This window comes from Mirounga angustirostris, unplaced genomic scaffold (assembly GCF_029215605.1).
Source record: "Mirounga angustirostris isolate CCGP_5_RB_7025 unplaced genomic scaffold, mMirAng1.0.hap1 SCAF_7, whole genome shotgun sequence".
NCBI classification, from domain to species: domain Eukaryota; kingdom Metazoa; phylum Chordata; class Mammalia; order Carnivora; family Phocidae; genus Mirounga; species Mirounga angustirostris.
The window spans coordinates 36,346,428-36,360,097 of NW_026991715.1; the positions used below are offsets into that span (position 1 = coordinate 36,346,428).

Genomic DNA, 13,670 nt, shown 5'->3' on the forward strand with positions numbered 1-13,670 from the left:
GGCTGTGAGGGCCAGAACACGCCAGATCGACGTCTCCCTTCTAGGTGCCTGACATCACTTACTTGCCTTTGATGCCCATCAGCCAAAAGACGTTGTTCATCTCTAAGCATGAATAATACAACTAAGCTGGATTTTTCCAGACAACCAAAGTGAGTTCTCTGAAGAGATGAGACTAGGCTGGCTAAGCCAGAGTTGGTGGCATATAGCGTGGGGGCCCCTGAGGGCTGTGCTCCCCTAAGGCAGGGTCGGAGGCACTTGATGCAAACTTGTCAGCTTTGCTTTCAGATGTGATGCGCCCCTTTCTAGAGCTATGAGGAGCAACAGAGAGTGTCCTTGACCTTCGCTTTCCCACTCCAAGACTGTATGAGTCACTCATTCATTCCTTGGGCCAATATTTATTGAGCACCTGCTCTGTAGCGAGGTTCTGTCCTAGGGATGCAGCACGGAACAAGATGGATGAGATCCTGCCCTCATGAGTGGGGAAGCTGGGCAATAGTAAGTCTTTAAAAAATTGAAAAGTCCAGACTGGGACAAGGGCCATGAGAGGGAGAGACAGGAAAGAAAGCCTCTTTGGGGAGTTCCCAAGAGAGGTGAGGCCCGAGGGGGAAAAGACCTGCTATGTGAAGACTAGGGTAGAGCATTCCAGACAGATGGAACAGAGTCATAAAGTCTGAGAGGCAGGCAAGGACATGGCACCCCAGAGGAACAGGAAAGAGGCCAGTGGGGCCAGAGTGGGTGGGAGATGTGAGAGGAGCAGAGTCAGGGGATCTTGCTCGCCAAGAGGCCTCGGGCTGCTTATTCACCTTCCTGAAAATCACCTCTCTTCTCCAAAGTGTGCTCCGCTTGTTCTGAGAACTCATCCTTGCTTAGCCAAATCCAATCCCTCTTCAGAAAGAAAAAGGAAGGGAGTTCTTTCTGTGGCAGGCAGGGCATCTGGCGAAGGCCTCCCGTGCGGATTGTGCCCACAACGACAGGCATGGATGAGAAGGGTCCCGGCGATGGGGATGGTGTGTGTGTGGTAGGGGGCCACTTCCGTGCCTGGGAGGGCTACCGGCTCCACACTGGAAGTCGCCGGCTCCAGGCTCAGCTGAATACTGCTCCCAGGAACTCATGAATAAGGCAACATTGGGCTTTGCCCTGCTCCTTTCAGACGCTTCTCTGCCCACTCTCACCCCTGATAGCTTCAGGGGTCTTTCTGGGCTTCTTGCCCTTACTTCTTTCCCTTTCACAACCGGAATCTCTGCCCTTCTCGGCAGCCCCATGGAATCATTAGCCTCTGGGATGCATGCAAGCTCCTCTTGTTTCAGGCAAAGTACGCAAGCAGAGAGGTCATATTCCGGGGCCTGCCTCTCTTTGTCCTCCAAAGGATGCCGAACAGGCGGCTGCCTGGTCAACCCGTCTGAGGGGCCCAGCTTGCTAATCAACCTCGCTGACAGGAGAAGTGTCCCTAGTTGACCCTTTCCAGTGGGACCATGATGAACACCTAGAATGTGCTCTGTTGAGGGTCCACCATGGCTACAGCAATTTTTAGAAAGTATCCTGGAACTTCAGTCCCGAGAAGCAATGCAGCCAACCCCAAGTTTGGGAGCTCAAAAAGCCTGATGTCTGGCTTCAGGATGGACCCGCTGCTAAACCACACCATCAGCATCTCTATCCCAGCATTCCCTTTGTTGAAAGGAGTTTTCCCTATATAGGATGGCTTCCTTCTCCGGCCTTCTGTGGTTCTCATTTGAAGAACATAAATCGTCAACACAGCTGCCATGGTCCAGCCCCGTCCTGGCCTTGAGCTCTGGCTAGCTCCTCTTTCTTCTTCCCTGCATTCCAGCCACACTGGCCTTTCCACCATTCCTTAGCAGTGCCACACTTCCTCATCCCATGTGACCTTGGCAGTACTCCTCCCTCCATCTGAAACACTCATCCCCCACCCAGTGGACCCTTGCCAGTCCCCCACATCTCAACCCAGGCATCACGAACTCACCAAAGCTTTTCCAGACCCCCTGACTGGGTCGGGTAGTGCATTTGCTTTCCTGAGACACTCAGGAGAAGTACTGCGTGATTGAGATCTGTGTCCCTATCTGGCCTCCGGCTTTCCTGAAGGTAGGGGCCACCCATTCCAGGCTCTGTTGTACCCCAGTGTCCCCCAACATGCTCCCTGGCACACAGGTGGTCTCCCACAGGGGAGTGGGATGGACCTGACATGGGCATGAACGACCCTCAAGTATCCCCCATCCCAGTCCCCACTCTCTCTCCTTTTCCTCTTCCTTCCTCTTTGTTTCTTTACTTTCCCTTCCTTCCTCCCTCCTCATCCTTGCTAGTCATTCCTTCTTCCTTCCTGGGACTTGGACCTGCCTGTGACTCCCATGAACAGTGTTGAAGCCAACAGAAGAACAGTTGTGAGTTAAAGAAAAGAGAACGCTGTCATAGCTTGGTATAACGTGTTGGCCTCAAACTAGATCACCCCAAACTCAGGGCCTGTGGGGAGAATGTAGGACTCTGGTTCCCACTGTAGTAGTCTGCTAGGCTCCCGTGGGAAGTACCACAGACCATGTGTCAAACAACAGAAGTGTATTGCCTTGCAGTCCTGGGGTCCTGAAGTCCAAAACCACGGTATCGGCAGGGCTGGTTCCTTCTGAGAGTGGTGTGGGAAAGAGCTGTCCCAGGCCTCTCTCCATCTTATAGATGGCTGCTAGCTCCTTCTGAGGCTGTAAGGGAGGGATCTATTCCAGGCTCTGTCCATGACCTGGAGATGGCCCTCTTTTCCCTGTGTCTTCATCTTTTCGTCATCCCTCTAGATGTGTCTCTGTGTCCCAATTTCCCCATTTTATAAGGTCGCCAGTCATTCTGGTTTAGGGCCCACCCTAATGACATCATTTAGACTTGATTTCCTCTGTAAAGGCGTCTCCAAATAAGGTCACATTCTGATATTCTGGGGGTTAGGACTTCAACATGCGAATTTAAGGAGAGGATATAGTTCAACTCATAACACCTGCCTTCCACCTGTCCATTGCCCCAACCCTTTTTGATTTATTGAAGGAGAAAAAAGTAGGGAAGCACAGGGACACATCATCTTCTGAAGAAGTTATGTGGGAGCCAGGGAATGGAAGCAGACGAGAGAGGAGTGTGAACCAGAGAAAGACACCCACGAGTGAGAAGGGAAAGGCTGACCTGACAAGCAGCTAAAACCCCAGCTGTCGCCTGGCCAAGGGGTTACATGCTGCTTCTCTGGTAATTGGCGTTCATACCCCAAATTAGCTGCTCACTAGCAGTGGGGCCTTTCCCCTCCCTTGTAACAGGCGGATAATGACCACACCTGACCAATGGGATAGCTCTGAAGACTGAGTGAGGAATGAGCATGAAGGGCTTGCCACTGTGCTGGGCACGTAATAACTCAGGGTGCAGCAGGTGTGGTGTGTGGTCCACCTCACTGCCAGTGGGGGGTGAGTCCCAGGAAAATGGCCATTCCGGAAGAAGGTGATGACAAGGAAGAAGCTGATGGTCACTGAGGCCAAATGACTCCATGTTCTTGTTCACAATAATGAAGAGAAAAGAACCAGAGTCATGGTCAGACTTCAGCTGTGGCCTATGGACCAAAGTCAGAATCACCTGGGCCCCACCCAGGAAATGTAGAATCCTGGGGCCCTCAGGAACCTGGCTAAATCAGGACTTCTGTGTGCAGGATCTTTACCTGATTTTTAAAACAAGCTCCCCTATGATTCTTATGCATGTGAAAGTTTGCAAACCACAGATCCTGAAGAGACAGAGATGAGTCTTGGCCAAAGGACCACCCACATCTGCACAGTCCTGGGGCAAGACGGGCATGCTCCTCAGACCTGCCCCCATCGCTAGCATTCCTTGGACAGATTCAGAGAGGTTGTCTTGAGCAACTGTGCATAAAGCCAGGCAGAGTACCTGGCACACGGTAAGGGCTCAGGAAACACTAGCAACCAACACAGAAGCCCTTCGATTTCTGAATGCTCCCGAGATGAAAGCAAAACCCATGCCAGAGCCAAAGCACTTCCATGCTGCCCCAAACATGGCCATAGTGGTCACTCATAGAGTCTCACTTTGGACTTTGGAACAAATGGACTTGTGGACAGCCTTTTCAGACCCACTTTTCAGTAATAACAATGGCAGATACTCACATAGTACTCACTATAAGCCAGGCACTGTGCTAAGAGCGTGACTCATTTGATCCTTTCACCAACAAGGATGGTACGTTATTACCCCATTTTACAGATGATGAAACTGAGGCATAAGGCCATGGGACTAATAAATAGCACAGTCTGAACTCGAACTCCAGGGAGCTCAGCTGCAGAATCTATGCACTTGGTCACTATGTTAGGCTGCCTCTCTTAAGTAGTCATATTTAGGAATCAGACAATTACTGTTCCCTTCCTTCTTCTTCTCTCCCTCTAGGCCACTGGTCCGATACTTGTCCTTGTCCCCTTGGACTCTGCCTCCCAGCTGTGTTGGATATCCTGTCAGCCCAGGCCCATTCTCTGTTCCCTGCCCACCCAGGTAGGTGCCCTCCCTCCTCTGTGGTTGAGTGGGCTTGATCCAGCAGTACCTTGAGGTGGGACACCTTGGCAGTACCCAATGAACATTTGTTGATTAGCGGATCCTTTTTTAAGGAAAAAAACTCATTCGCCTAGAATTTGTGTCATGTGTAGGTGTTAGATTTCCTAAAACAGGGTATGTCTGTGGCACCAATGACTGTAGATTATTTTTCTAGTAGCTTAAATCAAGGAGTGTTGCATTAGCCAAGCAACACCGATCTGATCAAGTGGAAGGGGCGTGCCTTCCAGTCCGCACCATCCCTGATTCCTAGAAGCTGGTACAGCAGGCCTGGTAGCACCATGATCCTCCATAGTTGATGCAGGGGCCACAGAATGCATGTCAGCAGAGTCAGTGAGCACAGCCCCTGTCCTGGGATCAGGCATCCCTTCACTAAGGATAGAGGAGCATATGATGTCCCTCTACCGTCACCACTGCAAATACAGTCATCATGGTTGATGCTCCTGGCCTGTGACGTCACACCATCGAATGAAGGAGAGTGCCTCCTTAAATCCTTTTCGCAACCAGGTAAAAGCCATATATGTATGTCTGCACACCAGATTTGGGAGGCAGTTTACAAGAAACTCCATGTTTCCTCCCTTAATTTTTTTGTGCATTAACTTCGCTCTGGATTAAGTACCTCACTTGCCAATCCATTTACTCACACTAAAAAAGGCAGGGTCAACAGAAGAAAGTCTCCAGCATGCGCCAGCCGCCCTCAGCAGCAAGTTGATGATCTTGCCTTCGGATATATAATCTCAAAAGGGGACTTTCCTCAGAAGCCCTCAATGAGCAACACAAGGAAAACAAAGGAAAAGGGAATTTGTGACTGTGAATCACAGTCTCCACCAAAATCCACACTCATTCACCCAGACAGCTCCTCACTGGACACCACTTTGCAATGCTAGGCTCATGTCTTTTCAACCCTCTGCCCCCGTCAGGCCGGCTCAGCCCCACACAGTGCCCGGCTCGTCCTCTGCCGGATGCTTGCATCTCCCACTGGTGTGCGCTGAGCTAAGTCATAAACAATCACATCCCTGTAGGGAATGAAAGGGAAAGTGCCCAAGCAGAAAAGAATGCAGAAAAGTGGGGGTGGATTGAAACAGCTGGAGAAAGCACAGAGTGTTTACATTCTGCCGAGTCACGGAGGGAGCTCTTGGACCCGAGTGCCCAGATGAGGTGGGTTCCTCTGGGGTCTCTGAAAAATGGGTACTTGATTGAATGCCTGAATTCTACCCCAGACCTGGAGGTCTGAATTTGTCAGGTGCTCCTGTCTAGAAGCCTTGAACACTTTGGGCACGTAATCGTGACGTGGGTGTGGCTAGCCTTTCACCCACCTTCTCTGCGGGGCCTGTCTGCAGGGGTACGGAGAGGAGGAGGTGATTTTCTGAGAAGATCAGAAGGAAGGTAAGGAATAATCCAGGTGGCTGGGAGGGCCGTCAGAATACCAGCCTATCCTATCGCATTCTGCTAATCCTATATTTCAGCCTGACTTTCATACGAAAGTGTTGATAAAATCTCAGGTGCCCACCCAGTGAACAGACTTCCTGAGGCAGCTGAACGTCCAGGCTCCCCCAGAGGGTGAGTGTGCCAGCCAGACTCACTAAAGCCACACAGATTTTGGCTTCTGCCGAACCAAAAGGGCCACATCCAGCACTTTAGTAAATGAGAACATTCTGCCCCCTCCAGTCCTCACCAGCCTGGCAGTGCAGGGAGGAAGGTGCTGGGCAGCATGGTGCATGATTGCTTTTACAGTCTCTAAACTAGGTGCTATTTTTACCTGCCTGTGCCATCAGCAAGCCCTTCCCCCAGAGCAGTCTGCAGCACGGTTTAAACCCAGCTAGAGGGGAGCTTCTGGGTGCCCTTGCAGGACAGCTGGTTCCAGTGGGATCTGCTTCAAACATCCTACTGCCTTAACTTTTCCCGAGTTTTTTTTCCATCTCCGCATCATTGTTGTCCTTGCACTGGGACACGCGCACACACACACACACACACACCCCCTCAGCTTTGCATATAAGCTGCTCTTTGTTCCCTAGAACAAATACTCAGATTCTTACCTGAAAAACTTGCAGGCTGAGGACGGTGCCTCTTCGTCCAAGGGGAAAGGGAATCGGCCGGGTGTCGTCCGCTCTGTGTCGCGGTCACTGTGGCGCCCCTGCTTCCCCAGCAGCCCCACACCGGCTCTCTGGACTTCTCGGTTGCTGCAGCTCTGTGTGGGGAGAGGGGACGGGCCGTGGCATGCACATCAGGTTGCTGGTCCGCCTCCAGACACCATGCCACAGAGCCGGCCACCAGTCCCGCGGGGCTGTGTGGGAAGCAGGGAGGCAGGCTGGGGGGCCAAGAATGTCAGCCTCTGGGTCTCTCGCTGGCCTTGTTGGTCAGCAAAGGGGACCTGCCTTTAGACAACAGCCCACGCGGACCCCACCCACAAGGACATACACAAAGCTCTGCGTGCCCCCAGCTCTGACTCCAGCTGCAGGCCCAGGAATGCAGAGCTATTGGCCGGCCGGGAAGGGAGGCAGAGACAGCGGCAGCAACTGTCCTGGCTGTTATTTTAGCGTGGTTTGTGTTGGGGCAAATGGCTGAGCCGAATGGACTACTGGCCTGTCTGAGCAGAATCCTGTTTATTTGGAAGTCTCCGTCGCCAGGGAAACAGCAGGTCGTGGCTCAGAGACGCTCCTCTGGAATCAGAAGGCTGCTGGATGAAAGAGTCCCTTTCTGTTCTGTCACCTGGCATCTCTACACAGGGTGTTGGTGTCTGTGTGTGGCAGAGTGTGTGTGTGTCTGTCTGTGCCATTCCTAGAGCCACGCCTTGCAAAGGGCATGTTGCAAAGCCACTCGAGGCAATGGCCATCCAGGCTAGGGCTGGAAGGGGCTGCAGAGCAAGCGTTTCTGTCATCCCTTACCCGTGGTCGAGCCTGTCACTGCTGAGCTAGGCAAACAAATCCTCAGGTGAGCCCAGCTCTAGGGGCGGGGATTTTGTTAAAGGACCTCGGGCATCATCTTTATGCCACTGGCCAGGACAGAGTGAGGAAGGGAGGAAGCCGCCTGGCTAGAAGGTAGGGAGTGAAGCTGGAAATTGGACTGAGAGGATATAGATCAGGAGGTATCTTTGAAGAGACTAAATGGAAACATGATTAATAGTTTCCTATAATGGATGAGAGTCCCTCCTCCTTAGGTAGGCATTTGAGCCTGGGAGGGGTGAGTGTGTGTGTGTGTGTCTAAGCCTACCCACCGATGATTCAGGTGGACCTGTGAGAACTAGAAATAAGCTCTCTGTTCTCCACTTCCCCTTGGAAGGTGGAGGTGGAAGCCTGGTCTCCAAATGCAGCAGGTAGCTTCTGATGCATTCTGAAGGTAGCATCCACGGAGCCATATTTGTGCCTTCTGAGGGGATGAGTCTCAGAGAAGCTCATCCCCTGGGACAGAGACCTAGAAGCACACACATCACTTAAGTCTAGTAATGGGTGAGCCGCAGCTCTCCTGAAAGGGACTTGAAAAGTACAGAAAAAGTCGTTTTCACCAAATTTTATTACCTGGAACCTCCATGAACTGCCATGTACACTATTCAAAGGCACTCATAATTGGCTTTAAAACATAATAATCTTCCTGAGGATCTGAACATTGCCAAAGAACAAGTCAAAGGCAACGGACAGTTCTGAACAAACACGGACATGATTTGATTTACCTTTCGGCAGGATCCCTCTGGAATGAACTATAGAGGGTTAGGGTAGAAGCAGGAAAATCAACTAGGAGGATATTCCAATAACCCAGGAAAATGGTGCTGGTAGGATCACAGAGAGATAACAATGAGCAGCTGCTCATTTAGCATCCACAGGACTCCAGATCCTCTACAGACCATGTAACAAAACCCGTCTCTTCCCTCAAAGCTCCTAGACTACTTTTAAACAATTTCTGCAGTGGTTACAACCTGTATGCAGGCCTCCTAGCACTGCAGAGGGTGGGTCTGGGAGAAGAAGAACATAACAATTTGCAGGACCCACAGAAACCCTAGGAGAAGCCTGGTAGGTTTATCCACAGAGGTGTGGCTGTGGCCAGAGTCGTCCACACCTAAAATGTTGTGGCTGATTCCGGAGGTGAGATTTTTCCTTCTGCATCCTAAGAGATTGACTCACAGTGGAGCCCTTGAGCAGTTGCTCGTAGAGGAAGTGGTTCTAAACCTCTTCTAAGAGGCGTAGCAGGGTGATAAAGGTAGATGTAGCATTGCTGTGCTTTTACTTATTCTGTACTCCGTGCCTCTGAAAATCAGACGTCCCTGGTTAATTTCACCAACATGACAGCAGAACCAGAGCATGACAGAATCAGCAGAATTCAAAATGCCCCCCAATAAATATTCTTCCTCTCCAGGCATAACCTACAAGCGATGGCTTCTTTTGCCTTGAATCTTTTTTTTTTTTTTTTAAGATTTTTTATTTATTTAACAGAGAGAGACATAGCGAGAGCAGGAACACAAGCAGGGGGAGTGGGAGAGGGAGAAGCAGGCCTCCCGCTGAGCAGGGAGCCCGATGCGGGGCTCGATCCCAGGACCCTGGGATCATGACCTGAGCCGAAGGCAGACACTTAACGACTGAGCCACCCAGGCACCCCGATAATAAACTTTTAAGAGTGGTAACTGCTATTGATTATTCTTGAGGGATCATCTGCCCCTCCCCTTTATTATTTATTTATTTATTTATTAAAGATTTTATTTATTTGACAGAGACACAGCGAGAGAGGGAACACAAGCAGTGGGAGTGGGAGAGGAAGAAGCAGGCTTCCCACTGAGCAGGGAGCCCGATGCGGGGCTTGATCCCAGGACCCTGGGACCATGACCTGAGCCGAAGGCAGATGCTTAACGACTGAGCCACCCAGGCGCCCCTATTATTTATTTATTTTTATAGATTTTGTTTATTTGACACAGAGAGAGAGAGCACAAGCAGAGGAAGCAGTAGGCAGAGGGAAAGGGAGAAGCAGGCTCCCCGTTGAGTAGAGAACCTAACGTGGGATAGATCCCAGACCCTGGGATCATGACCTGAGCTGAAGGCAGACGCTTAACGACTGAGCCACCCAGGCGCCCTTTTGCCTTGAATCTTGAGGCTGATAGTCAGTATTTGCTTTAAAAACTTCCCCTTTGTTCGTCCTGTTTACATAAATGATGTAGTTATTTGAAACATAGCAGACACACTGCATTTTCTTTCTAATTTCATTTGACCTTGTTGGGACACGACAGAGCCTAATCAGCTGACAGGAGAAATCAGATGCTGCATTATACTCCCTCCCCTAGCAAAGTATTTCCTTCTGTTTATGCCAAATCATGCAATTAAATGAAGGGCATGCTGGCCTCATGGTGAACCAACTGCCAGGATGTGGGGGGAGCGATTTGACAAACAGAGCAGAGAAAAATGCAGCAGACATTCACAGGAAATTGCATGAGTTGCCCGAGGAGACCCGAAAGCCACAAACATCATCAGAGCTGCAGGACAGAAACAGGGCCCCGTGGTTCTCAAGCAGGCGGTAGCCTGATCCCGTCATAATCCAAGAGCAGGAGCTCAGCCCGTGGTCGCCTGTCTCTCCAGCGACTCCAGGAGCCCGTGCTTGGGAAGGACTCTAACCCACGTGGGCTTCCTCTCTCTGATATTGATCACCCATCACCTATTCTGTTTTATGTTTTCCTCGATCTCAGTTTTTCCATTTTTATTTTAAAATATTTTATCTTTACATAAAAGTAATGCTTCACACACATGACCAAAATGCATGACATACAGTAGGCTATAAAATGACCCTCACTAATCTCCTCTGAGGAGAAACTGGGGAGTTTTCCTGGAAACTCTGGGGGGAAATGGTTTCATCCATCTGAATGTGTATATGCTCAAAAACAATTTACTAGGTCCAGTGTCCTGCATTATTGTTTGGTTTTCCCTTAATAATAGATCTTTGCACATTTGTCTAGTCCATCCAAGCACCATTTTCCTGGGTTATTGGAATATCCTCCTAGTTGATTTTCCTGCTTCTACCCTAACCCTCTATAGTTCATTCCAGAGGGATCCTGCCGAAAGGTAAATCAAATCATGTCCGTGTTTGTTCAAAACTGTCCGTTGCCTTTGACTTGTTCTAAGAACAAAAGCTAAGCTAGCTCCCTCCACCTGCTTCCCTAATTCCACCAGCTATAAACTCCTTGCTCACTGTGTTCCAGTCATACTACTCATCTAGGCCAAACACAGTCCTGCCTCAGGACCTTTGCATCTGCTATTCCCTCTACCTAAAATGTACACATTTATTTTCTGCCCCTCTTTGCACAGCCAGCTATAGCTTATCATTCTTATCTCATTTCAGATTGCCTCTTCCCTGACCACTGGCTCTAAATCAGCCCCCATCACTGTCCTTCATATCCCCCTGCTTTCTTTTCCTTCATAGACCATACTGCCATCAGAACATTGTCATATTCAGTTATTTGCTTACTTGTTTCCTGTCTCCCCTACCACACACATTGGAATGTCAACTCCAAGAGGAAAGCAGGGATTTCATCTGTCTTTTCACCATTACATCCCTAGATGTATCTAGACCAGTGGTTCTCAAACATGGATGTGCATCAGAATCACCTGGAAGGTTTATTAAGACACAGATTGCTGGGCCCTGACTCCAAAGCTTCTAATTCAGGAGGTCTGGGGTGGACCTAGAAATCTGCACATCTAACAAGTACCCAGGTGATGGTGAAACTGCTGGTCCAGGGACCACACTTTGAGAAGCCCAGTCTAGACCATGCCTGGCATGCATCGGGTGTGGCATATGTATTTAGTACATGAATATATGAGTCTACACACACACACACACACACACACACAAGGGTCTGCCACCGTCTTTGTCATGGCAGTTTCATTTCCACTTGATCATTTATATTGAGGACCGTAAGCCTCCTCAAATTCTTTGTGACAGAAGGTCCCAAGTTTTGTCAGCTAAAATGATTTAGCTCCACTGATCTGTCAGCAGATGAATAAAAACGTCAAGTTTTCTAGGCCCAGGGAGAGCCCGTGAGAGTTACCTCTTGTTCTCTGCCTCAGTAAGCCGTCAAACCAAAAGGTGGTACAGCTCTCACTAGACATGTGACAAAGAACTCTCCCAGAAGTAATCGCTCAGGCCTCCCCTGTAATTGTTTAATAATTGTCCTCTTGGCTTAGATTCAGCCTCGTGCACTGGAACATACAGGCATAGTCTACCTGGACCCCAGGTTATGAAATGTAGAGTTCAGTGGTTTTTTCTGTGAGTCACAAAACCCCTGAGAATATGACAAGATCTATAACCCTTTCCCCCTCAAAAATGAACAGACACACACACACACACTTTTTTTATATTCTTGCAAGTTACAAGATACCCCAAGTCCATCGTAACCCCAAATTTAAAACTCCTGATTTAATAACTGGCTATCTGTTTGGCAAAACAAACAAAAACTCAGTTGAGTACTTAAACGTAAGAAGACAAACCTTAGGGGAAAACATTAGTTAAGTTCTATAAGATTTATAATCTTAGAATGGAGAATGCTTTTTGAAGCCTGACTTGAAACCCAGAAATGAAAACAGAATAGTGAGATCGATTCCATAAAATTGTAAATAATCCACATGGGAAAGAGGGCGTCAGAACTCCTCCTCATGTAGTCTCTGTGGAGAAATCAAAGGATCCAGTCTTTTCCATCTGTATCCCTGCCCCTGAGATTGTCATGGCCGAGCTCTGCGGGAGAAGACCCGAGCTGATCAAAGCCCCCGGGTGAGACCATATCCTTCAGGGCAGCCCTGTCACTGGGTTCATTCTTTCATTAACCATGGTTTGGGTTTTGAAACAAGTATGAGATAGAATTCACATGCCATACAGTTCACCCATTTAAAGTAAACAGTCAAATGGTTTCAGTGTATTCACATGGTTGTGCAACCATCACCACTAATTTTAGAACATTTTTGTCATCCTGTAGAAGCAACCCCATACACAGTAGCAATCACTCCCCATGCCCCCCTCCTGCCAGGCCTAGGCAACCACTCGTCTGCTTTCTGTCTGAAATGGTGTCATACAGTACGGACTTTTTTCCCTTAAAAAGCATAATGTCTTCAAGGTTCCTCGGTGTTATAGAGGAACTTCATTCCTAGTTCTTGCTGAGTAATATCTCATTGTCCGGAGATGCCACATCTTATGTACCCATTCTCCAGCCTGTGGCCGTGTGGCTTGTTTCACTGTTTGGGCTATGACAAATAATGCTGCCCTGCACGTTTCTGTACAGATCTGTGTAGTTTTTGTGCGAACGTATAGTTTCATTTCTGTTGGGTCTAACAGCGCTTTTTCTCTTAAAGACTTAGCCAAAGAATTTTACTTATCCTATATGATTCTTTTGTCTTTAACTGTTTTCTGCAATAAACTTGAGAAGTGAGCAGGCTTGGACCCTGAGACCTCAGAGCTCTGCTAGCCCCAGTCTGGGCTCTGTGTAACCTCCGTGTAACCCGGGACCGGACTCAGTCTCACCGTGCCTCAGTTGTGAGAACGCTCCCGCTCTGACCCTCCCACGGGAACTTGGGAGGATTAATGAAATCAGTCAAGGAGGCTCTGCTCTTGAGAAGATGCTAACCCATATGAATAGGTCAGTGTGTGTCAAGAAAACCGCTTACCCTCAAAGCAAGCGCCTCGCGGGCCCCACAGGTGACAGCATCAGACAAGAGGCCAGTGGCTGGACGCTCGAGGCACAGGCAGTACAAAAAATACTTACCATTTTCTCAAGATGTTGGTTTCCTCCGAGATCAGAATTTGGTTGCTTTCCAAATCCTGCAAGCTACCCTCTGAAGGTAGAAATGTCAGGGCCATCTACGTAATGATGGGCAGCCAGAAGGGCAAGCTTAAATTCTAAAGCCCACTTGCCAGCTCACATTTCCTGAACGACTGCTCTCCCTTCATTTAATAGAAAAAATACCTCACTCTCTACAGAGCCCCAGAGGTATCTTGTTTGGGGAAATCCATGTGCCCCTGACTTTCTTTTTTGGCTTTGGGGTCGGTGAGTGTCTCCTCAGCCCTGGGTACAGTCTAATAAGGACCCCCCTATAAAGGCACTGGGAGCCCCACTGGCAGAGGATGGGTCCAAAATA

At 49.2% G+C, this 13,670-nt stretch overlaps 1 protein-coding gene and 1 long non-coding RNA gene across 9 annotated transcripts in view; one reads left to right on the forward strand and one right to left on the reverse strand.

Moving 5' to 3' along the window:
• Positions 1-13,670, reverse strand: part of FGF1 (fibroblast growth factor 1) — a 117,481-nt gene that overhangs the window by 101,160 nt on the left and 2,651 nt on the right. For all 5 annotated transcript variants that reach the window (XM_064596103.1, XM_064596102.1, XM_064596100.1 and 2 more), the window contains exon 2: positions 6,612-6,763. The gene's annotated coding sequence lies outside the window, so the exon portion shown is untranslated. The remainder of the gene's footprint in view (positions 1-6,611; positions 6,764-13,670) is intronic.
• Positions 4,852-13,670, forward strand: part of LOC123857545 (uncharacterized) — a 33,830-nt gene continuing 25,011 nt past the window's right edge. For all 4 annotated transcript variants that reach the window (XR_010413047.1, XR_010413046.1, XR_006793881.2 and 1 more), the window contains exon 1: positions 4,852-5,961. This is a non-coding gene — a long non-coding RNA (uncharacterized LOC123857545). The remainder of the gene's footprint in view (positions 5,962-13,670) is intronic.